This window comes from Aulostomus chinensis, chromosome 15 (assembly GCF_037954235.1).
Source record: "Aulostomus chinensis isolate RoL2024-O1b breed Wild chromosome 15, RoL_Achi_v1.0, whole genome shotgun sequence".
NCBI classification, from domain to species: domain Eukaryota; kingdom Metazoa; phylum Chordata; class Actinopteri; order Syngnathiformes; family Aulostomidae; genus Aulostomus; species Aulostomus chinensis.
Window position 1 is genome coordinate 7,967,314 of NC_141334.1, and position 23,806 is coordinate 7,991,119.

General features: G+C 41.6%; 1 long non-coding RNA gene across 1 annotated transcript; it reads left to right on the top strand.

The window, feature by feature from the left end:
* The first annotated feature begins 737 nt into the window (after positions 1-737).
* On the top strand, positions 738-23,806 carry LOC147248497 (uncharacterized). The gene is made up of 4 exons (XR_015119506.1): positions 738-881; positions 20,823-20,910; positions 21,723-21,782; positions 21,933-23,806. It is a non-coding gene; the product is annotated as an uncharacterized LOC147248497 (long non-coding RNA).

Genomic DNA, 23,806 nt, shown 5'->3' on the forward strand with positions numbered 1-23,806 from the left:
CTGTGGAATGTCATACAAATTTTACATAAAAACAGGACATGATTCTCCTCAGTCCAGGCCCAGAATAACACAGGATGTGGATGAGATGTACATACACTGTTTACTGTCACATTAATGTATTTCCTGCTAACTATCCAGTCACGATAATGTAACATCACTTTTTTTTTTCTGTCGCTGCTTGATACCATTTTCGACCTTCATATGAAAAATGACCCTTGTTTCTGGCTTTACTGCTCACTTCCATGCAGACTGCTGACGTTTGAACACCTGTGGATGTTTCTGAATGTCACAAAACACAGTTGCGGTGTGTGTCTTTGTACTGCAGGAGTGTCTGTGCGTGCCAGCGTTCACCGGTGTGTCTTCATCCAGTGGCGATGTCGATACTGCCTGCAGTTTTAAAGCAGCACAAGGATTTCTGACTTGAGATTATTGAGTAGAAGTTGTGACGATCATCTCTGTAAATCTATTGTTAGGATGTGTTACATTGTGCCACAATCTAATATATTATGTTCATATTATATTCCATTATATCATATTCATCACCCCCATATTACATTATGTACTGAGCTGCACAACATGCCTCCACCATTTTTAATCTCTTCTGATTTGTGTTTTTTTTTTATTCTCATTTGCTACGTAGCCTAAAATATACTCCTTGTCAACAGTTTAATTACTGTTAAAAATCAGTGCTCTTGGCGATCCATCTTATATTTCACTGGACAGGCTGTAACCATGGCAACAATAAACCTTAAACAGCATTAACTGTTAAACTGAGAAGTGACGCTCGAAGTCAGGGTTGAACCGACGATATTTATCAGTACAGGGAGAGCGAGAGCGAGAGGGAGAGAGAGACAGAGAGAGAGGAGACTCCATTACTGCATGTAATACTGCACAATTTGAAGTTGCTATTGTACTGTAACGTGTTGTATTAACACTGATATGGCTGTCGCCAGCTGGCTGTGGTGCTGTGTTTGTTCTGCCGCTGTGCATCCACCTGCTGTCTCTCTCGGCTCATGGGGCTTTTTGTGAATGGAGACTTGCTGTGCTATGACGGGAGGATGGATGAATGGGAGGGAGTGATGGAGGCACGCGTGCAGCGAGGGAGGCTACGTCACATTACGTTTCCGCAGTGCATCAAGGGAACTGGTCTGCCTGTGACTCATACCGGGAGGATGGGGAGGGGAAGGTGATGGAGAGGGGAGAGAGAGAGCGAGAGAGAGAGAGAGAGAGAGAGAAGGGCGGAGGAGGAGGAGACAGAGAGGAAGGAGAAAGAAAGGAGGGGGTCTGGTCTTTTTTTGTCCTACCCTTCTTCTTTTTCCCTCCCTTCTGTCTATCTCTCTGTCTCTCTGTCTCTCCATCAGTGATGTAATACAGGTGACCTATTCATCACAGGCAGGAAGCCTTCCTTGCCTCCTCCCCTACTCCCTCCATCCTTTCTCCTCGCTCAGCTGACGGGCTGAATGCATGAATGAACAGGCCTCTCTCCTTTTATTGCAGAAGGGATCACACAGGAAGCCATGAGGCAGACGTAGAGCAGGAAAGAACCAGAGGAGGAGGAAAGAAGGAGTGATAGAGAAAAAAGAGAGACAGAGATCTCGTTGGGCCTGAACAAGATGCACATTGACCGCTGAGCTCATCCTTTACTTGTGAAGCTGTTGCTATTGTCTCTGTGCAGGAATACGGGTCTATGTGCATAATGTATGAATGGCTGCAACCTTGCATCATTCATTGAGAAATCCATGGACATGCTCTGGCTCATGGACACCTCACAACCTGCATCACAACAATGAAATATACGCACTCATTTAGCGTAGCTTTCATCTGATCACGAGGTCGTTTTCAGTCTCATGGATGAAATGTATGACGTTTAAATTTTTTCCCTAGCAACATGAAACTCAGAGTCTCTGACTAGTTAATTCCAGAGAGGTGTATAAGGAGAAAGTGTATCCAGGTAAATTTATATGATCAAAAACAGCACAAATCACTAATTATCATAATCCAGCGTCATAATCCAGTAATATAAATCAATTTACTCTGATGACGCATCCATGCAAAACAAATGTTTCCACTGCTTCTTCTGAACTCTTCGGTGCGACAAAGCCACACAACTCTCCTCTAGTAAATCATGCATTCATTCTATGATTTATATATTTGCACGTATTCAATTTAGGTCAGGTCCAGCAGTTCTCTTCCTATACTGTTCACTTCACGTGTTAAAGCTGTGCACTGGAACACGCAGAGGTTTGCAACAGTTTTCCTATATTTGAGTGACAACTTGTGTTTCTGAAGAATCTTCTCAACTCATATTAAACACCATCTAAAACATAAAAATCATCAAAACCGCAGCGACAACATTTTGTGTTTGACAGCTTTGATTACATAAGTGGGTGCTGCTGTCTGCAGTAAATGTGTAATATTCTACTGAATGACACTTGTGGACTTTTGCATTGATAGGAAATAAATGTAGGACATATTCTTGCATGAAACTCCAGGCTAAAAAGGAAGGATTGTATTTCCACTGAATGCACAAGTATAGGTGCCACAAGTATAGGTATCTGTGTAACTGGGAGGAGTGTGCATAGTCAGAGAAGCTGAGGGTGTAATACAGCGAACTGACTTTAAAGCTTAGCTGTAATTCATATCAGTGTAAATGTGTTGTATTTTATATATATATATATATATATATATATATATATATATATATATATGTATATATCTACATCTATGTGTGTGTGTGTGTGTGTGTGTGTGTGTGTGTGTGTGTGCACGCACGCATTGCCAGTCATCAGACCTTGGTTGTCTCTGCCTCCACCTTGTATGAGTCAGAGCTGCAGTACAGTGTGGGAGGGGCCGGGGTTGGATATCCTGCTCGTCCATATACACGTCTACATTCACATACACGTTAGTGCAATTATACTTGTGAGGACTCTCAGTGATGAAATACATTGACACACCTTTAAAGGAGATCAGCAGTCTGCATAAACGGGATCTAAAGAGCATGTCCAGATCGTGTGAACACGTGCACACCCAAGCCTATGTGCAGTGGGACACAAGTGGAGAATAATGGCCAAAGCAACATATGTGTGTGCTGTTAACGTGCAGCAGCACACATACATACAGTGCACAGACACACACACAAACACAGCGTGCTGTCACATCCGGCCCCGCGCTCCACAGCATGGCCTATAATTAGCTGCCTGCAAAGCAGACTGTCTAGAGATGAGATGAGCAAACCAGAGAGGAAGAAAAGGATGTGGATGCTGCTCCACAGAGAGAGGAGGAAGAGGACACGGGAGGGAAAATGTTGGCAGATGGGAATATAGGAGAGGTAACATATGAGGATGGACATGCAGGAAAAACCATATGATTGACATGGAATGCACTCACAGGACTTCATGCACCACTATGGGACACAAGCTCCCAGTGTGGGTGGCCCCAGTAGGGATTAAACCCTAACAATGACACACACCACTTCAACATATTCAGCTATACTGACGATATATATATATATTATTACACACACACACACACACACACACACACACACACACACACACATATGTATATATATATGTGTGTATGTATATATATATATATATATATATATATACACACACACACATATATATATACACACATATGTGTGTGTGTGTGCGTGTGTGTGTAAATATATAAATGTGTGTGTATATATATATATATATATGTATATATATATATATATGTATATATATATATATATGTATATATAATGTGTGTGTGTGTGTGTGTGCCTGCCCTCTTCACATTGACTAGAGCATTTTTATGAATGGGGCTGCAGCAGCCAGCTTGAGGAAGTATGTTAGACCACTATAAAGTAGCATGATTTCAGCTATATAACAAAAGTAGGCTTGAGACTCTGCTGTGAATGAATGAGTCAGGATCGACGTAACCTGGCTCCATCGGCACCGTAGGCGGGGGGGAGGGTGTGAGGGAGGGGTTTGAGTATGACTCATACACTCTCTTCTCTCATTGTCACACCACTGCAGTAGCAGTGGAGGACTTCTGGCCTGCTGTGGGCTCTCCCTCCTTTATCTGCCTGTTTCTCCAGTGCCGCAGCTACTTTTGCGCTGCATTGTCACTTCCTGAACCTCAAGTTCCTTCTTCTGTTGAGTTGCAGGTGATGACCTGTTCACTTTTTCTGTGCAACCCAACCACAGAACTTCTCTCAAGACTTCAAGAGTATTTCTAATTGATAGAATGGACCAGGGTGGCCCTGCAACAGACTGGCGCCCCATCCAGTGTGAACCCTGCCTCCCTCCCAATGTCAGCTGGGATAGGGACCAGCCTCGCCCCCCATGACACATAATGGATAAGTGGTATAGAAAAAGAATGGATGGATATGGATGGATGGAGAATGGTCCAGGGTAAACATCATATAAGTCTGCTGTTGCTGCAGTTAAGATGTGGAACAAGGTTTTTGCAGCGCGATTCAATCTTAAAGCAATTTCAGCTGGAAATATATGGTTATTTATTAGAAGAAAGCTGTTCAAGTGCAGCTGTAGTAGAAACAACCTCCATCCTTTAATTGAGGAGTTACTTTTTTCATGGGTGTGGTCACTTATTCATTCACTGTATTCTCCCACCATCACTTTGTTTCACATTCTGTTGCTATAACAACCACGAGTGTCCCTGTCTCATAGCTGATGCAGCTTTTACTGACATTGCTGCATCCAAATTTTGTCATAAGTAATCAAATCCATCAAAAATAATCTTTTATTTGCTAGAATTAGTTTGATGGCGTGTTGCTAATGAAATGCCGTTCAAGGAATATCCAAACCTTTTGGAAAAACATCTTTTTTGCCATCCTCACCGGCACCGGGTATAAATGATGGATACCCTTTTCTCCTCTATGTGCAATAGCACACTGAAAGCCACAGAGACTATTAGCTTAGCACAATGAATGGTAGCATATGGGTAGCGTTTGCATGCCTCTGTCTCGAGTCATCAAATAGATAAGTTTAGGATCTTGGTTATTCCAGAATAACAGATATCATATCAAATGTTATGCATAACCCTGGTTATATTAATGGGGACAAAGACCATTTTGGGGAAAAGAATATTGAATGGATTTTAACGGAGCTATGCTACACAGCCTGTCCGCTATGATTCATTGTGCTAAGCTAAGCAGCGGTCAGCTGGTCCCTCTTTCAAAGGGATCCATCCTCTTGTCTGAAGATGATGATGAATAAGAGTATTTTCCCCAATCAAACAATCATGTTCCTTTTTCATTTACAATTTGCTACACAGTTCACACAATTCATATCATCTCTTTGTGTATGTTTACTATGTCACCTTCCAAAGGGATCTATTGTCGCGCTCGCTGACAGTCATTATTGGACCAAAGTTCTACAAACTCACTGATGTGCAGAGCAAACAGCGTGTGAAGCTGTTGAGCATGACTGGGAGGAAATCATTTCCCTCTGATTTTCCGCTCTTGTAAATTCACTCTTCAGTCTACCAGCTGCCTTCCTATTCTATTTCACTTGCTTTAAGTAATAACAGTGAAGTCTTGGCATTGTTTTTGTTTGTTTGTCTTTTATGAGAGAGCAGAGGTTGGAATGACGTTGAGAATATGGCTGCAGCCGCGTTCTCCCTGTAGCTTAGATATCGGTGTGATTCGTTTGTTTGTTCGGTTGTCACACATTTACATTATGATCCCATAGAGTTGATACAAATAAGTCAGGGGAGGAAAGTGAGAAATAACATCATCAAATGGCTTAAACAAGAACAATGCCTAAAGATGATCACTTCAACCTTTGCAAGAGAGAAATTGGTGGGTTTTTTTCCCTTCTCACGTTTGGGCTGAAAACAGCCAGCTTGATATAGAAGGTGGACATACATTTTACATGATGGAAAAACCTGCCGGAAACTCAGTGGCAGTGGTGATGGGGTTTACTTGCTCAAGCATGTGAGGTGCATTCATTATTATTCCATGCCTTCCTCGGCTTGCGTAATGGTTGCACTGGGCCCCGAGCTCCCATACTGGGCTAGAAGAGGCATGGAAATCAGACACTGGGTTTGTGAGTTGATCAGTGGGTAGTAACAAATTAACAGCAGGTAAACTACTGCTGTGCTTCCAATGGCATCCACTGTTTTAGTGCAGGGAAGAAAAATTGCTGTGTTAAATTAGTCAGATGGCGCTAAAATGCTTATTTCGTTTAAGAGAATCCCACAAATAAGATGTGTGCACGATGTTGAGGGCTATTGGAGTAGATGATAAAGTTCTAAGGCTTTGTTCTCTGTATGTGTTTGTTCATGTTTTACAACCTGAGCGAGGTCATACAACAACGATGACATCACATCACGTCTCTACAGTAGTGTTACACAGCTGTTGAACAGATTTCAGCACGCTTGTATTGGATCAGTACTCTGTATATCACAAGTTATTGGAATCTGCAACAGGATGGAAAACATTCAGAATGTCTGTATGGAGAACCAGAGGGAGGATCTGTTTTTGCAGCCACACCTGGAAGTTAGCAAAACCACAGGTACAATGGACCAAAAGTCGTGGCATTTTGCTTTGATTTTTGGATTAATGATGAAAGTAAGTTTATATGACTTACAGTTTTTTCAGAAAGGCCATCTTCACAAATAAACATAAATTTTTTACGATATTTGAAGTATAAATACAATCATTTGAGGTAGGCTACAAGCTAGCATTACACATATCTTGAGCTGGTGTTGACCACAGACCTTATTTTAGGCATTTAATAAAAAACAATTTAAAAAATCTGATGACTGAGACGAAGGAAAAACACAGGAACTCCTGTCTAAGACTCAGTTCTCAGTCATGATATTGTTTCTTTAAGATGGTTGATTTCAAACACGTCGCTGTAATGTATTTGAAAATGCGTCACTGTGTGTAGCACAATTAGTCAGCCTTTAAAGGATGTGAAAGATACATTCTTCACTTGTCTGATCATAAAGTAGTAGTTTTCTCAGCCCGCAATTGAGCTCAGTACAAATCAAAATGTACAAACAGAAGATAAAAGTACTACCATGGTTTAGTTTTTCCAACTTTTAACAAATAGGTACTACTTAAGGTCAGCATGTTGACAGATGTGAAGTACCACAGGAACAGCAAGTTACTGTGAAGCGCTGACCAGAGGAAGAGGAGAGGTAATAAAGGAGTAATTTGCTAACCATCTGTGAGGTGCCTGGCTGCCCCAGGGGTTTCCTCCTCTCCGGAACTCCTCCTCCTCCACAGGGGCACAGGTGTTGGAGAGGAGAGAAGGAGGAGGTGAGGGCAACTGGCGAAAGGAGAGGAACAAAGAAACAGACGGAACAGGGGAGAGAAGAGATGGATACTAGAATAAAGTCGTAAATGTGAGAGGAGGGCTAAGAACAGGGAAGAAACAGTAATAGACATCTATGCTTGGATTTATGGGAATTCAGGGCCATCAGGTATTTTTCCATTGACAAAATAGGGCTTCATATTTTATTTGGAAAATGGGGCAGAAAGTGGTTCATTTCTGCACAACATCCTCCCAGCATCCCTCAATAAATTCAACCCCCTTTTATGCCTCTACATTTCCAAGCTATATTTCTAACGCCCCCCCCCACCCTTAAGCGATAACCTAACGTCATCACCTCCTCTCCGTCTGCTTTGCCCCCTCCTACCCGTCACCCCTTCAGATAACATATCATCTGTAGTGAAGCCTCAGATTTCTATAGATTAACCCCATGGCTAATACCGTCAAGGGTTTTAAATAAAATACTTCGAAAATCTATTTCAATTTCAGCCAGAGAGGGATTTATGACATCTTTTAACTCTTAGCCTCTGCTCTCGACGTTGAGAGCATTTACACTTGCTTGTTAGTCCGGCCGTGTGAGGCTGCAGTTACACCTCTGAACCTCTAGTTCGTGTGTATGTGTAAATTTTGGTCCAAACTGGTAACAAACTACTCCAGAGGGAAAAATCCCATTCTTTAGCTTCTTAATGTGCCACTGTGGTAGGGTCCCTAGCGAGTTAGCAACTTTTTTGGTCTACCATTTGATGCTTTTCAGGTTGCGTAGAGTAGAAAAACAGCAGGAGATGAAGTTAAAGAGACTGAAGCAAAACAGAAGCATGAGAGGCTTAAACCAAAACAGTAAAATGTCAAGACATATATTCTTGTCTGTATGACCCGTATTTACCTACAATACTCATGAGTATTACTGTCTAACATTGAAATGTCATTATCAAGATGATACAATTTCAATAGGACTTTAAGGATTACACAACTTTTTTTTTTTTTTACATTGTTGAATTTTGTACACTGTCAATTAAAGTCAAAATCTCAAAACCCCAGCATATATCTGCATTGCTATCCACCATTTAGCCTGCACAAAACCACATTTCTGGTAAAAAAAAAAACAAAAAAAACAACAACAACAAAAAACAAGTGCTCCATAATTAAATTTGTCCATTCAAATGCCCTTGTGTCTCCTCTCCTCCACCCACTAACCCCCATGTCACCCTGTAAACTCCTCACTTCCCCTGGAACACGCAGGTCTGGTGGAGGTAGTTGTGACTGGGCTGCTTCCTGCTTTGAAGCGCTCCAGTCAGCCGTGTTGCTTCTGACTGCCTCTCTCTGAGGGGCATATAATGGCTTTAAGACGCTCTGACTTCCTCCATAATGACTGCTTCCTCTGCTCTTGTCCTGTCCTGGCTGGCTGCATGTGTGGGTGGCTGGCTGCATCGCCGGCTGAAAGGCCGAGCAACAGTACAACTACAAAACTGTACAAGCAGAATCTGTCCTCTTTTTTTGAGTGTCCGTATAGCTTGCACGGTGTTGATTGTGTTAGTATCAATGTAGTTTTGATCACATTAGAAAAGTTTGATGGAAATGGCAACATTCTGGGAAAATAAGAAGTGTTTTTTGCATTTTAAAAGAAAAACGAAAAGCAAAATGTGAGATGGAAACAACTTTTTCAATGAAGCTACCAAATGTTTAACTTGTGTGACTGACCAGCTGTTTCCGTTGTGTCTTCCCAGACATTCCCCAGACATTCAATCTCAACTTGGACTTGAAAGTTGAAGACTGATGTCTTGATTTGAGACACGGTGACTCAAAAGACTTGTTTGTGTTTATTGGTTTGAATGTTAAATATCAAAACATTCAGGTAGGAAGTGACTTGATGTGGGATTCTTCTTCCCTTTCACAGAGCTCAACAGTGACCTCCCACCTTCATAGAGGCTCCACTTCAGGATGTAAAATTTCTCATTTAGTTCCTCCACTGATGTGTCAGAAAATTCTTTATTAAAGAGTTTTATGCCAGGAACCGAGCCAACCAGCTAGCAGATGACACGCGACCATGAAATATTTCATTCGGTGCAAGTAGATAACATGAAAACAAAGAAAAAAGGTGTAGGGGTGCGAGACTGTGAAAAGAGTCGTCTCCAGAGTTCTCAAGAGTCGTCTGGGTCGGTGCTGCAAATGCACATGCAGGAACAAGACTGATCGTTCCAGATGACCCCTCCTGCAGGTTCAAGACATTTCCTCTCCTCTCATTGGCTCTGAATCATGGCTGAAGCTCGGATGTGAGACTGGGTTGCGACATATCATCTCCAACCAAGCCCAGTCGCCCTCGATTCAACCCTCGTTGGATCACAAACATCTGCTCTCGCTTGGACAGCGGTAGTAAAGGTTAACTCCTACTCACTGCCGGGATGGCTGACAGATTTATGTAGTTGTCTTGCTGGTTAACTGAGTGGATGGATAGTTGCTGCTTGGCTCTGAGACTGACTGGCTGATTAAAAGCTGGCTCCTTAAGTAGCTGACTTATTGGCTGTGGAATGCAGCAGGTGGTTGAATATTTGAATGGGCTTTGCGAGTGTGTGTGTGTGTGTGTGTGTGTGTACAAGCATGTGTCTGTCTATGTGTGTGTATGCGAGGGCATGTTTTTCCCATGGTTGAAGCCATTGAGATTTTCTGCAGGCCCTCAGATTGCTTCTCTAATCTGGCCTGTTTCACATTCCCAATTTCCTCCGCTGATGCGTGACTCCTCCGCTGGTGTGAGACTGCAGAAAGGAAAAGTACGACAACTGCCCGTCTCAATATCTGATTTGTTTTTTTTCTCTCAATCTTGACTTGTGTTAACATTTAAGTGTCCGGCTAGCTACAAGCAAACTTTGCAAATGTCACCGAAGAAAGGAACTGGCATGTTTCCCCTCCCGAAATATGGTTATGTTTACCATCTACCTGCGAAAAATGTGAGGAGGCTTTACTTTCACCAGCTATTAAATGCAATTGTTACAAGCACAAAGCTGACTCTGTGCTCCAGCCTGACCATGGAAGTTGGACTTCATCACCAGTCGTTTTTTAACTCTTCTGTTTTCCGCGTGATGTCACTTTATGTCCCGAACGACCTCCGTTGTGTTATTTAGTGATTTGTTATCGATCGCTTTTTTTTAAAAGACATATAAATTCCAGATTTTCCAGACTGACTGACTGACCTTTTTCATGCTGTAGAACAAAATCCCGATCACTCTGAGACGATGGAACAGGACATACAAAAGTGCTAACTTATTTCCAGGTTTTAGGAGTCAATCCTGTGTCCTTCTAAGAAAAGGGGTTTTCATCTCCCATTTTGCACATTTAATTTTTTTTTATAGGGCACAAATCATTTCAAACAAGTACAAATACCGCCCCCCCCCCACTTGATTTTGCTGTTTCGATGAACATTTTCTAATGCATGTACTGCAAAATGCACACCAGTATACAGACGGAAACAAAATATGTGTCTGTCCGTCTCTCGAACAATTTATAAACAAAACAAAAATGTTTCATACAAAGTTTTGAGGGCCCTATCTGCACATCGCACTGTACATACACGGCCTATCTTTTTGCTTTTGTTAACAGTTTAATATGGATGATGTAATAAAAGATAGTTTAATATTTTCCAAATGTCACACTCTCGTTTGACCTCGGTTCACAGCGGTTAACCAGTGGAAAAAAACACAACACGCCAAAGTCTCAAAACTGTCAAATGGAACATTGTTGCATTATATTGATTGACACACTCTTGCAATACAATATTGTCTTCAAACCACTTGGTAGTATTTAGGCACTCAAAGTACTTGCTGGTTAAAGCTGGGGAACCATTGTGGTTAAAGATTGAAGCGCAAGAACTGTGATTTATTTGATTAATATTAACCAAAAATGCAATATTTCCTTGACTTTTACCAAAGTACTTGTGTTGCCGAAACCAAACTCAGCTGCAATTTGTGTGTCCACCACAAAATTGTTGTACTTCTTAGGCTGGATTTGTGCTCCTCTGGGCATCACAAAGACACAAAGGGGCGGCTCCAAGATGTTTGCACAGCTGTCTTTTATACTCCTATATGTTTGATTTTGGTCTCCTCTTTGGATCGACTTTCCAACAGGACTTGAATCAACTTGCTTAACGAACAGGTCCGCACGTGTTGTCAACATTTAAAGGGTGCGCATTGACTCCTCTGTCACCTGCACGTTCTCCTGACACCCCCCCCCCCCCTTTTCATTTAATCAGCTCAGACCTTCATGTGCGTTTCAGCTATCATTACATGAGAGTATGACTTGGGTTACACATCATGTTCATGAAATTTGGTCACATGTGTTCATGCTCACACACACACACACACACACACACACACACAAACACACACACATACATCAGTGATCATTAGGCAAACAAAGGGCAGCGGAAGCGAGGGAACACTATCAGCAGGTTATCTACAGTACTGTTGACTCTACAGCCTCTTATCTGTTACATGAACTCTACACTGCCACATAAACATGCTTTATATATATATATATATATATATATATATATATATATGTGTGTGTGTGTGTGTGTGTGTGTTCCATATTTGGCTTCACACTCTATATAAACACTATACACAGTCTAATTGTGTGTATATCTGGATACGTATTGTATGTGTGACTGTATGTGTGTATTTGTGACTGGGTGTGTCTGTGTGCTCTACTGAGGTTGAATGGAAACTGAGGGACACGTGAATGTGACACCAGTGCTCTGATGCAACAACACTTCCGGATTCATCGTGTTTGTGCCGCACCTCATCACACCCATTACTTATTCCCATGAAAGGAGATGTCAAACAGTTCTTCTTCTTTTGCTTTAATTGCCTCTGTCAAGTTTGTCAGACTGTTTGCAGGGTTGTGCAAAAACTATGCAGCTGAATTTCACCAAATTTCTTCGAGGGCTGAGAATGAGCCAAGGAGGAACCCATTATATTTGGGGGCAGCAAGCACAATCATGAAATGTCATTTGTTAAAAAACATCATCTTTGGCTGAGTTTGCCTTGACCAAGGTATGCGCTCTCATAGTCTGTTAGCAAGTTAACTCGTAAAAGTGTAGATGGATTTTGATGAAATTTGGTAGCATGAATCAAACTTGACGTACAGTGGATTAGATTTCCAAATTGATCTAAAGCTGGGTCCTTGTCTGATGATGTCAAATTGCATCATATATAAACAGCGTTGTGTTTCGATGGTGTATTTTGTTGATCATTCTGAAGAATTGCTCTAAGAACGGTTGTGTGAAAGAGTGACACGTCAACAAAACTCCTCTGAGGTGGTTTTAGCTCCTTTTGAAAAAGAGTAAATGCACAAAATGGGAGAATGAAATCTCCTAAGGAATAAAGTCTGATGTAGCAAATCTGAAACGCTGCTGTCTTCGTCATCCTAACGGATTTTCCCGCAACATGAGCCGGTTACGGACAATCACAGCCTGTCAGTCCAAACGTACTCCCTCAAGACCTCTCTAGTTTTCGCTGACAGACAGATCTTCTTCTACTTTGATTGTTCCAGCCATGTGTAGTGTTGCCTGTAGCGCCATCTTTTGGCAGTCACACATAGTCTAATTCATTCCTCCCAAGCCAGTTGATAGAAATACACGCACGGTTTCATTTTTTTTTAAACTACATATCCACAGTTCAATTAAAATGCGTTTGAAAATTAAAAGGGAACACAATTTATGTTATCAGGTTAGTGTGAGAATTCCTTTGGTGTGTTTTTTAGAGAAAAAAAATGTGTCAAAGCAAATAAATAGGCTGCAAAACATTGAATGTTGCATTCAGCTGGAAATAAAGAGATTTAAATTTATTTCCCCCTTTTCCCTTTTGCTGGTTTACCCAGAGATATGACAAGAAAAGTCAATGGGAACCACCGATACAGAAGATTTCACTCTCAGGCCCAGTGTCACTTTTTCCCAGGACAGTTTGTTATCAGCAGGTCCTCTCACGAGAGGTTAACTGGAGGTTTTTAAACATGTAAATAACAAAAATCAATTCCTCATCACAGCCTCCTCTCAAAACAGTCACAAAAGGAAAACCCTAGATTTCTTCACCAGATGATCAAATTCCACAGCTTTTATTTTTTCACTTGCCAGGCAGTCACCTCTCCTTTTTTCACCGACCTTCCTCTCCTTCCAACTCCCTTCCTCTTTTCTCTGTGCATCCTCTTTGCTAAATGAGAACCAGACATTCAGCAGACCTAATCAAGATGTCCTCAGCTGAATGAGCCTTATTATGGGATGGGTAAACAGAGAGTTCCGATGTTGCCGCGGGGATAACGTCCCGGGACAGACGAGGCTTGATTGAGAGAAACGATACTGACATCGCACAGCAAACATTTGTCACTTACAGCTATTTGTTGACATCTGAAAAGGAGCACTGAAAAAAATGTAGTCAAATATGCACCGATAAGTAGTAGTAAATTAAAACTGCAATTAAGTGTTTCAGATATGTCAGTTAGATATGTCATTCAATGTTGAACAGATGTGACAGGAAAGCGTACGTTTGTATAAAATACTAGCCGATGTGTGTGTTGTTCCCCTTTTGAACCCCCTTAAGGGTTCTTGGAGGCGTTTTGAGTTCCCTGATTTGAGTGGTCCTGCTTTGAACCCCTGTCCTTACTGCTGAGAGGACATTCAAACTAACAGCCTGTACATAACACATGGATGTATGACTGTGTGTGTGTGTGTGTGTGTGTGTGTGGAGGCTGCTCATGAGTGTCCGGGATCAGGTTATCCATCAAAGATGTCCAACCATCACGATGAAGTTCATTTTCAAAATGATGAATTAGGTCATTATTGGTATAATGTAGGCGGCTGAGTCAGTCAGGATCCAGAAAAGGCATCTTTTGTCATGAGTAAACACAAAGTGTGCTGTCACAGATAGGTAGGCAGGGACAGATAAACATCTCTGGATGGCTGCATTCAAATCCACTCTCTGCTCTCTCATTGGAAGGTTTGTTTATATCACAAAAGCATCTGGAATATTTCCATGTCATTTCAAAAATGCGCTGGCATGCACCATGCAGTGTCTTCTCATCGGTGAAAATCCCTAAAATGAGGGATTCCACAACACAAGTTTGTTACATTTAACTCCTCTTTCACTTCTGATTGCTTTCAGTTGTTTCCACTTGGTGGTAACACCTGTCGTGATCACATTGCCCCTTCTGTCGACGAAAGTCTTTACGGAAGGTGCACAATAAATGCCAGTCGCACTTAGACTCTAAAATTCATGCTGCTTTTTTGCCCCTGCGCGACATCTTGGTGAATCCAAAATTCTGAAAATGCTCGCTACGTACTTGTTACTGGAAGGAAAGCAGAGCATTACTCACCCCAAAAGAGTTATTTACATTTCAAGTGCTCACACTCAGATGTCTTCATGTCACAGAGGACCGAGGACCGACCCCCCCCCCCCCCCGACTTCTCGGTGACTCCAAAAGTCAGAAAACACCTGCCATGTATTATTAGCTTAGACGCTAATGGAGACCATATACTCACAACAGCAAAACGGTCCAAAATGTCCGTTTACAAACTGTCAAAGACATTATTCAGTAGAATCCAAGTTTTCCAGCCATAAGCTCAACATTCCACAAACACTTTGATTTGAGCTAAGAATAAACAAACTGGAGCACTTCCAGTTCAGCTCGTTCACGTGAATGCTTCAGCTGCTCATAATACTTATAAAAAATAACAGAATGATCCTTTAAGTCATGTACAGCTTCATATTTAGTTTATATGAATTTGTTTTCCATGTGTGCACATCTGGGAGGTTTTTGGACATGTACCTCACCACCACAAAATCTCTGTTCCTCACAGTGAACCTGACACCAGGGCCGACTGGAGAGAGGGACATTGTAAAAAATCTAAAAACAACTCCCTGCATGCTTATTTTGCTTTTGTTTTCCTGCTGCACACCAGCTTTTCATTTTGGGGAGGGATGGAGGGATGGAACGAGGAGGGGAAGGCGGGATAGAGTGCGTAGCACTGACAGTATTTATAGGCCGGTGTTCTGACCAAAATTATCAGTGTACCACAAAATAACTTCCTCTGGCCTCACCGCCAAATAACAGGAAGCCTTCAATTGTGCGGATTTATTAATTTTAACTCACACACATGCACTCACACACATGCTGAAACACAAACAGCTCACACATGAAAACACACACACACACACACGCACACATATGTAGTGAGGGTTTGCTGTCGTTATAAATAGAGCAGCTCCTGGAACTCTGAAAAGTCGGCTGTGTAAACTTCCACCACTTTCTGGAGTCATTTTTCTTTGTACTCACAAAATCTCTTTCCTTTCCGCTCGTCTTTCTACGTCTGACCCCCTCGTGCACATATCGATGGACACACGCCACCACATTTCATCGCACACGGAAACACACAAACACAAACATGCACACACACTCTTAAAGTCTGGCCTCCATTAGAGAGCCTTTCAGTGAAGTTTGGGTTGTGGGGTCAAAGGTGAGAGTGTGTTAATGGGTGATGTGGGGGGTCTTTTCTGCTTGGTTGACCATCACCTCCATACACACACACACACACACACACACGCACACACACACACACACACACTCATGCCTATATATTTATAAATCATACTTAAGTCCTTCTCTGTTTCCACCACATCTCTGTCTCTTCCTGTCTGTCCCTGTGCATATTAAATCACAGTTTGAATGTTTCAAAACAGCACAAAATACAATCGCAGACGCTGCACCTGGCAGACTTGTTATGTGCACATGTGCAGCAGTGCGTGTCTTCATGTGAGAGTGTGTGTGTATGCATGCAAACCAGCTGGTGGCTCCGTAACGCCAATCTTTCTCATATTACTCCCATTTAAACAAACTCAGTCCTACAGGAATGCAACTGTCAAGTGAATTTTAAGTGAGGAGAACATTTCAGCGTCATCTCTGCCAACACAGTAGTCTATTGTTTGTATAAGTCACTTGCAAACCCAATGACTTTAACATTTGTATGCAATTTTATTTTCAAAATATAGAGAATAAGGACGCTAACAGAAGTGAACGATGAGTCAGTTTTCTCAGTTGATGCGGGTTGGGGTTTTGTTAATGATCGAGTACAGCGGTACGACTGCAGACCGGTGGTACATGTAAGTAGCACAGAGGTATAAATGCTCCCGAAGGCTTCACAACAACAACCTGCACGCCATCATGCAGGTTGCTGACTCCTTTTAGATCCTTAATACCCTCACCAATCAGAAAGAGGGAGACGGAATTGCTGTGGAAGCTTTAATTTAAGTAAATCTAAGAACTTTAATGGTCTCTCAAAAAAAGAGACTACAGATAAAAAAAAATCACTCGTAAGTTGTAATGAAAAAAAAACACTAAATATGTTTGGTGAATCCTGATCTTCTAAACTGTGTGTGTGTGTGTGTGTGCTATATTAGCCAACATTTAAGATCATTTGTTACATTTATTTCTTCACAAATTGCTCCATTGAGAAAACACAAACACTTTCAGGGGCAATACTTCATCCGAGCCCCAGGTTTTTGAGCTGAATGGTTTTGGTGGGTTGCAGAAGATTTTCACGTTTCAAAATTGTCCAGAGGATTTGAAAGTTTGGGAATGGCTGACTTACATTAAACATCGTGTCAGTCGGTTTGAGAGTGAAAGCAGCTCCTGATTGACAATCCTGACGATTGGCTGTGACTGGCTGTTGAGGCTGGGGTGTACCCCTCCTCTCCCCTGTGACCCAGAAGTACAAGCAGTATAGCTAATGCATGCAAGGGTGTCTGAGGCCACAAGAGCAGCACTGACAGGAAGCACAAATCGGACTTGTTGTTCTCCACATCTATTGTGACAAAAACCCTGGAGGTAAACAATTGTCAGTTTGTGCAGAGTCAAAATCCCATTCAGCTGGTGTAAGAGCCCTTAAACCTGCCTGCATACTTGTGACTGTGCCTGTTTCCTCGCCCAGGTGAGTGTGTTATCTGTGTTTGTGTGTGTGTGTGTGTGTGTGTGTGTGTGTGTGAGAGAAAGAGGAGTTGGCCGGGGGTTGCATAATCACCATGTGCCTGTGCCTGGAGCCGGCAGCTCGTTAACCTGCCTTCCTTCCTGCTGTCACCTCAAACTGAATAAACACAGAGGCTATCGATGGTGCACATAAATACCCACACTTAAACTTGCATTCACGCATGTGGAAGTTGTCCCTCTTTCTCTCTCTCTCTCTCTCTCTCTCTCTCTCTCTCTCTCTCTCTCTCTCTCTCCCTTTCTCTCTTCTCTCTGCTGAACACAAACTAACCAGAGGCTTCCTATGTAGAGGAGGACAGATCATGTATCTCTTTCTGATCTCTCTCTCTCTCCCTCACACACACACACACACACACACACACACACACACACACACACACACACACACACACACACACACACACACACACACACACACACACACACAAACGTTGAGCTTTTATTTACCCTGTGGGGAGGATGTTACAGTTAGGATGGGATACAACATGTCATTGAGGAATTCTGCCTCCCTGACAGTTGAAAACAAGCTGCCGGGTCTTTCTGGACTTTAATCTCCACTTGGTGTTTTTCAGCAGGTGTCTTATTGGCAGTCAACAGTGGTTTGCAGATGTTGCGACAGGGCAGCTGAGATGTTGTGGAAATAAAACATAGAATATTTCTTCACATTAGAATTTCATGTGAAAAAAAAACAACATAGACTTGAGGACTAAACCTGTAGTTTTTAATCAGGGTTTTTATTTTGTTATCTTTTGAAGAATAATGGCTGTAAATCCGAATAAATATGAGTCAACTGCAACTTTACAGCTGCAAAGCAGGGTCATGTCATTGTTTTCCAAAAGCTCTGTTTTCCATTCACACTGACGTCTTCAGATCTTTCACCTCTGGCGACCACAGCAGTTGTGAAAATGAAGATTTGATATTCAAATATAGAGTAAGGCTTTTTTTTTTATACTGCCTGACCAAAATGAGATTATTGTGCTGATATCAGCCCTCGCTGTTTTGTGTCGAAGCGACGGAGGCAGAGATGTTGGGCCTCTGAGCTGGCAACAGCAAAACAACCCTCCCGGAGAATTCCGGAATGACAGAAAAACGAGAGAGAGAAATGTGATGTTTTGATGACGTGTTGTGTATTTGACCCACAATCTATTTAAAAATCATCCAGAAGAAACTTCAAGTAGTTAGCACACAATGTCAGAGAAGATTAAGTTGCTAAATGTAGGAGCTAATGGTTAAAGTTAGGTTATAACTTTCTCCTTTGTTCGGATAGCAGAGTCTTTGTCATGCTGCACACCGCACTGACCCACATAGGAGGAACATTCGGGCCTGATCTGGGAAACAATTGGCCCTCATGGCTGTGATGTGGGCCACATGTGGTCCAAACATTCAATGCAATCTGGGGCGACGCTATTGTTTTGCACGTCGCGTCAGCTGGACTGTTACGTAAAAATCACACTCTGGGAATCCCTGCAAGTAGTGGCCTTTCCTGGTTAAATGATGAAAATAAATGAAAAAAACCTAGGTGGGTGTCAAGTAAAGGCGGTGCAGGGAGGCTGCTTTTGCGGCGATATCGCGGGCTTATGGCGAGATAACGATGAAAAGGCAAATGCAATGCAAGGAAACACCTTGATGTTTTTAAATATTGGAATATTAATTGATGCGTACTTTTTTCTTGGATTTTTCCAACGTTCTTGAGCGTCCTCTCTGATTGCGAGACACTGAAGTGCACACGCAACGCATCAAAGTTTGACCTCTGTCTTTCTTTAACTTGAGGCTTTTCAATCTGCTTAACAGCCCCTCAGAAACATTTTTCGTGCGCAAAACATACCAAACCACATGCAACAAACCCACATCAAAACCTTGCGTTGTTTTTTTTTTCATGAAAATAATTAACAAACCTTCTTTTTATTTATTTATCCGTCGGATCCCATATTTCAACATGAATCTTGTGGTCCCAGTTAGTGTTTTGCATTTAAAGTAACGCAGGAACATTGGGGAGGAGTAGCAGTGGAAGCATTAATAAACAAAGAAATAAATAATGTTTATTGCAAGCCAGACATCACAGTGGGTTTATGACTGGCCTGTAAACTGGAAGACCCGGCTTAGAATTTACATAATTACTTCCTGGTGTAAATTACTCCCCTCCCCACCTCCTCCTCCTCCTCCATCCCTCCCTCCCTCTCCCACTCTGCCTGTCCCTCACCCTCTTACTGGATTACATGACTTCCCATCATAACAACACCAGGATACATTTTGGGATTTCTGAATATTTTTGCATGTTAAGGATAAAGTCAGTTCTCGGTAATATTGTGTGTTTTCTAATGGCGAGACAATCGAACAATTTCTTCTTTAAGATGCCAGTTTTCTTTGTGGGTTTAGTCCCACAGTGCGTCACGCACAAAAGAGAGGGAAGAGTTTTGAACAGCTGATTTAAAAACAAAATGCAGCAGTTCACACATTAGTGGCAATGCAGATTTTTACAATTTAGTAAATGGAAGGAAAATGATGTATGAAATTGAGACTAAACTGTCACTGGCGATGCCAAGTGAAGCTACTTGCTCGTCATCCATCAGCAGTCGGTGGCTCTGAAGCGCCCGGCAAAACCCGACATGTCCTTTAGGAATTACATTTAAACTGTTGTGTTTTTTTTTGTTTTGTCTTTTTGTAAATGCACCTTTTTCAGAAGCTTAATTCTACATCTCCCTACCTTATATTTCTTTTATACACAGTACATTTGTCAAGTCAGTTTATCGGCTTTGTCACCAAATTTGCTCGGGAGACACAGCACAGCTCTTAGCTGTTCTATACCACCAGTCGATTGGTTAGAATTTACATCTCGAGTCCCTGGATGGGTAACAATACAATGTTTCCATCAGAAAAAAACAAACAAAAACCTAACAGCATAAAAATACAATTACAGGACAAAACCCAGTAGGGGTGTAATGGTCCAATACCACAGTTTAGTTTCTGTTGCAGTTTTTACCGTTCCAACACCCCAAGCAAATGTGAAGCGACGCTCAGAGGGAATAAAAATGAAAAAAAATAACACGAGTAAACACAGCTGCTATAAGTTTTTCTGTCTCTCTCTCTGTCTTGCACACACACACACACACACACACACACACACACACACACACACACACACACACTCATAGCAGATACATAAACAACTTGATAAAACATTTGCTTTGTTGTGGAACTGAAAAATTGAGCTTCACACGTGCAGTATTCTAATACGACTATGATACTATAAATATTCAAGAACAACCACATACTCAACAACAACCAGATTTTGCAACGTAACAAAAACCCCAGTGAGAGTAACGTTGCTCAACATCAACATTGACATTAACACTGGACGCACAATGGTGGGTCTTGAGGCTGCTAGCGCTCCCGTTGCCACTGAGACCACTTTGGATTTGACCTTCCACATCTGATCCGGTTCCTCGCTCCAGTTCTTGGTGTTCCTCCAGATCTTTGCTCCTGATTTTACCGTCTTCTGTTTCTTGTCAGCCTCCTCATCGTGTGAACTTGAAGCCCCACTGGACCTCAGCTCTGCAATTCTCAAACATCCCGGGTGGTGCTCATCTGGACTCTTCAAGTCTGTATTCAGTACACGTGTTCTGTACACTTGATTATATATACACAACGCCAGTACTTGAGTCAAAGTACAGATCATCCTGGTCAAATATTTTCCAATCAAATGGAAGTTGCTCAGACATTTTTTAACTTGAGTACTGGAATACTTGCTTTTAAAAAGTACGTTAGTATTCAAATATTCCTTTTTTTCAATATCAACACCATTTTTTGTACGGTTTTCACAACCATTGAACTGTGAAGCTTTTTGAAACCACCTGCTGTAATGACGGAACTTTGCGTGACATTAACGTGGAATCATTTCAGGTTTTCTTCTTTTTGTGAGCAACGCAGCTTGAAAAACCTCAACAGCAAACAGATTTCAAAGTTTGACACTATATATTATACTGGAGACAAAATGTAATACGTGTCTTTGAAATGTTGCAGAGTGAACAAATACTCAAGAAAAGCACAGATACCTGAAAAGGTCCACCTCTGTCTTTCAACATGAACTGTGCCTCAGGAGCGTCTCTGTCTTTCTTGGTCAACCGCTGCTTCAACTGATCTGGGCGCTGTTCGTATTTGTTGATGAAATATTTGGCCTCGCTAATGAGCATTGCTCCCTGAATGGAGCCACCAGTGTCAGATTTATTTTGTCTTGTTGAAATATAAATGAAACAATACGCCGTGCAATGGAAATGTTGAGCCGCGAGCCACAAGGGAGTGTTGTCTGCCTCTGGTTGAGTGTTGAATTGCTAAGCACAGGGTTAGGTCAGGATAGTGGAGGTCAGGAAACACAAGGACAAATTACTAAATGAAATGTTGCGTCCTCTGTAGGTCAGACCAAAGAAAGGGAAGGAGGGAGGATTTAAGGACGCGCTGGAAAGAGGAATGAAGGTCTTGACTTTCTCCGGCCTGTTGGTTTACGGCACCTCTTTTTTTTCCCTCACTCTTTTTCTTTTATTTGTAGTCTTTCTTTGCCATTTTCTCCGCTCTTTTTAACACTCTTCTTCTTTCCTCTTTTTCTCCTTCCTTCGTTCCCGCTAGGATGACAGCCATGTGCTTTGGAGGCCCTCGCAGATGAAACCACACATTTGCGCTTTAGCAGGGGGTACAAGAAGAAGAAGAAGAAGAAGAGAAGAAGAAGAGAAGAAGAAGAAGAAGAAGAAGGCTCCAGAAAAAGCTCTGTCGACGCTCCAAGCCAAGACACCGGCCAGAAACCAAACTGGATGTGGTGAAGCTGTCAAATTACTAAAGGAAACTGAAGCTAAACCTCAGGAGGCCAAAAACAGAGAGGCAGCAGAGTGTTTTTTTGAACGTGTTACAAAACAAGCAAGGCAAAAAATATTTGGAAGGGAATTTATGATTTTAAAAATCGTCAGCCGAGTGACTGTCAACACACAAAAATGCTGCGTTACATAAAAATACACATTTACTAAAAAACCCTCCCCTTTTCCTGTAATTGTATTTTCATTTAGTAAGAGCTTATGATTATTTTCAAAATAAATCTTTCTTGGGTACCAGAACCATCTCAGATACCACTGTATAGATGGTGGCACTAAAAACATAATTTAGTGATAAGGAAAGGAATTTGCGTAAACCTCATCTAACGGCTCAAATTTTCCTGTTATTGCGTTTTCAGTGGTAAACTGTTCGAAAATGACCTGACATTTATTATAGAACGAAACACCTGTCATTTATTTATGTGGTCATTATCTATTTTTAATATTATCGTAATACAATTGTAAATATGGAGCCAAAATACTACATAGTCACTGACAACACTACATCATCTAATTGTAGTAAAACTGCAGAGTGGAAGTAGAGCTGTTTCTTGAGATACTCTAAAATAGATTAAAATAATATCATATTAAACATTTCTATCCATTTGTACACGAATAATTGTTGTTGTTTTTTTCAGTTGAACAAAACACACATACAAATCTATGTTTACCATTGCAATGTTTTTTCTAAGTTCCGTATTTCCAGTCAAAAATGATTACCTGTGACGTAAACTATATTTAAGAGGAGCTCATTCAAACTAAAGATGATTTCCTGTGTGACATCTAAATGGAGTGAACACCGATCGAAGCAATAAATCCTCCTTCGTGAGGACTGTAATGTTCAGTTTTTCTTGTTAAATGTCTTCGAGAGACGTGTTAATTACTTCAACCGTCTTTCTGAGGGCTGTAAATCGGGACGCTGTTGGCTTTAACTGGGTGCTGTTCCTAATATTTTGTCACTTGAATTCATATGAGATAAACCCAGTAAACCCAGTAAACCCAGTACAGTTCATCAGCAACGCAAACTGCATCCTTCAAGATGACCATTCAAATAAATCACCTCCTTAAACAGATTCAGTAACAACAACAATATGATTTATTGCAGGGTTATTTTATTAGACTCAATACCAAACTTGTCAGTGGTCTTATTGCTTTGGCTGATGGGTGTATATGTATTTCCTTATGCTATACTTTTCGTCGCCCCACTTTTAATGGCCGTCGCCATGATTCCATTTAATTGAGCCTGTAACCAAATGATTCTTTTCAGTTGTGGGCGCTACAAATTACAGTTAGAGGGCGATGACATGTGCTGACTCTGCTTTCAGGTTTAGTACACAAAATGAAAAGGCACAGCATGCGCTTTCTGTGGACCGGCCAAGTTCGCGCTGCGTTCTCTAATGTACGTACATCTGGCAGTCAGTGGACGTCCTCGGGGTTTACAGATGGCGGGCTCCAGACCCTTGCACATTTTATTTTGTTTATTTGGAATAATGCTGTATTTGGTGTCCAGTTAAATAGACGGTTTAATGCTGATTTTGAAAATGTCATTTACATTTATGAAGAAAAGAGGGCTTTTATTTGGATGTTGCTGCGTGTTTGTGTCACAGGAGAGGAAGATATAACATTGGAAGAGTTGAC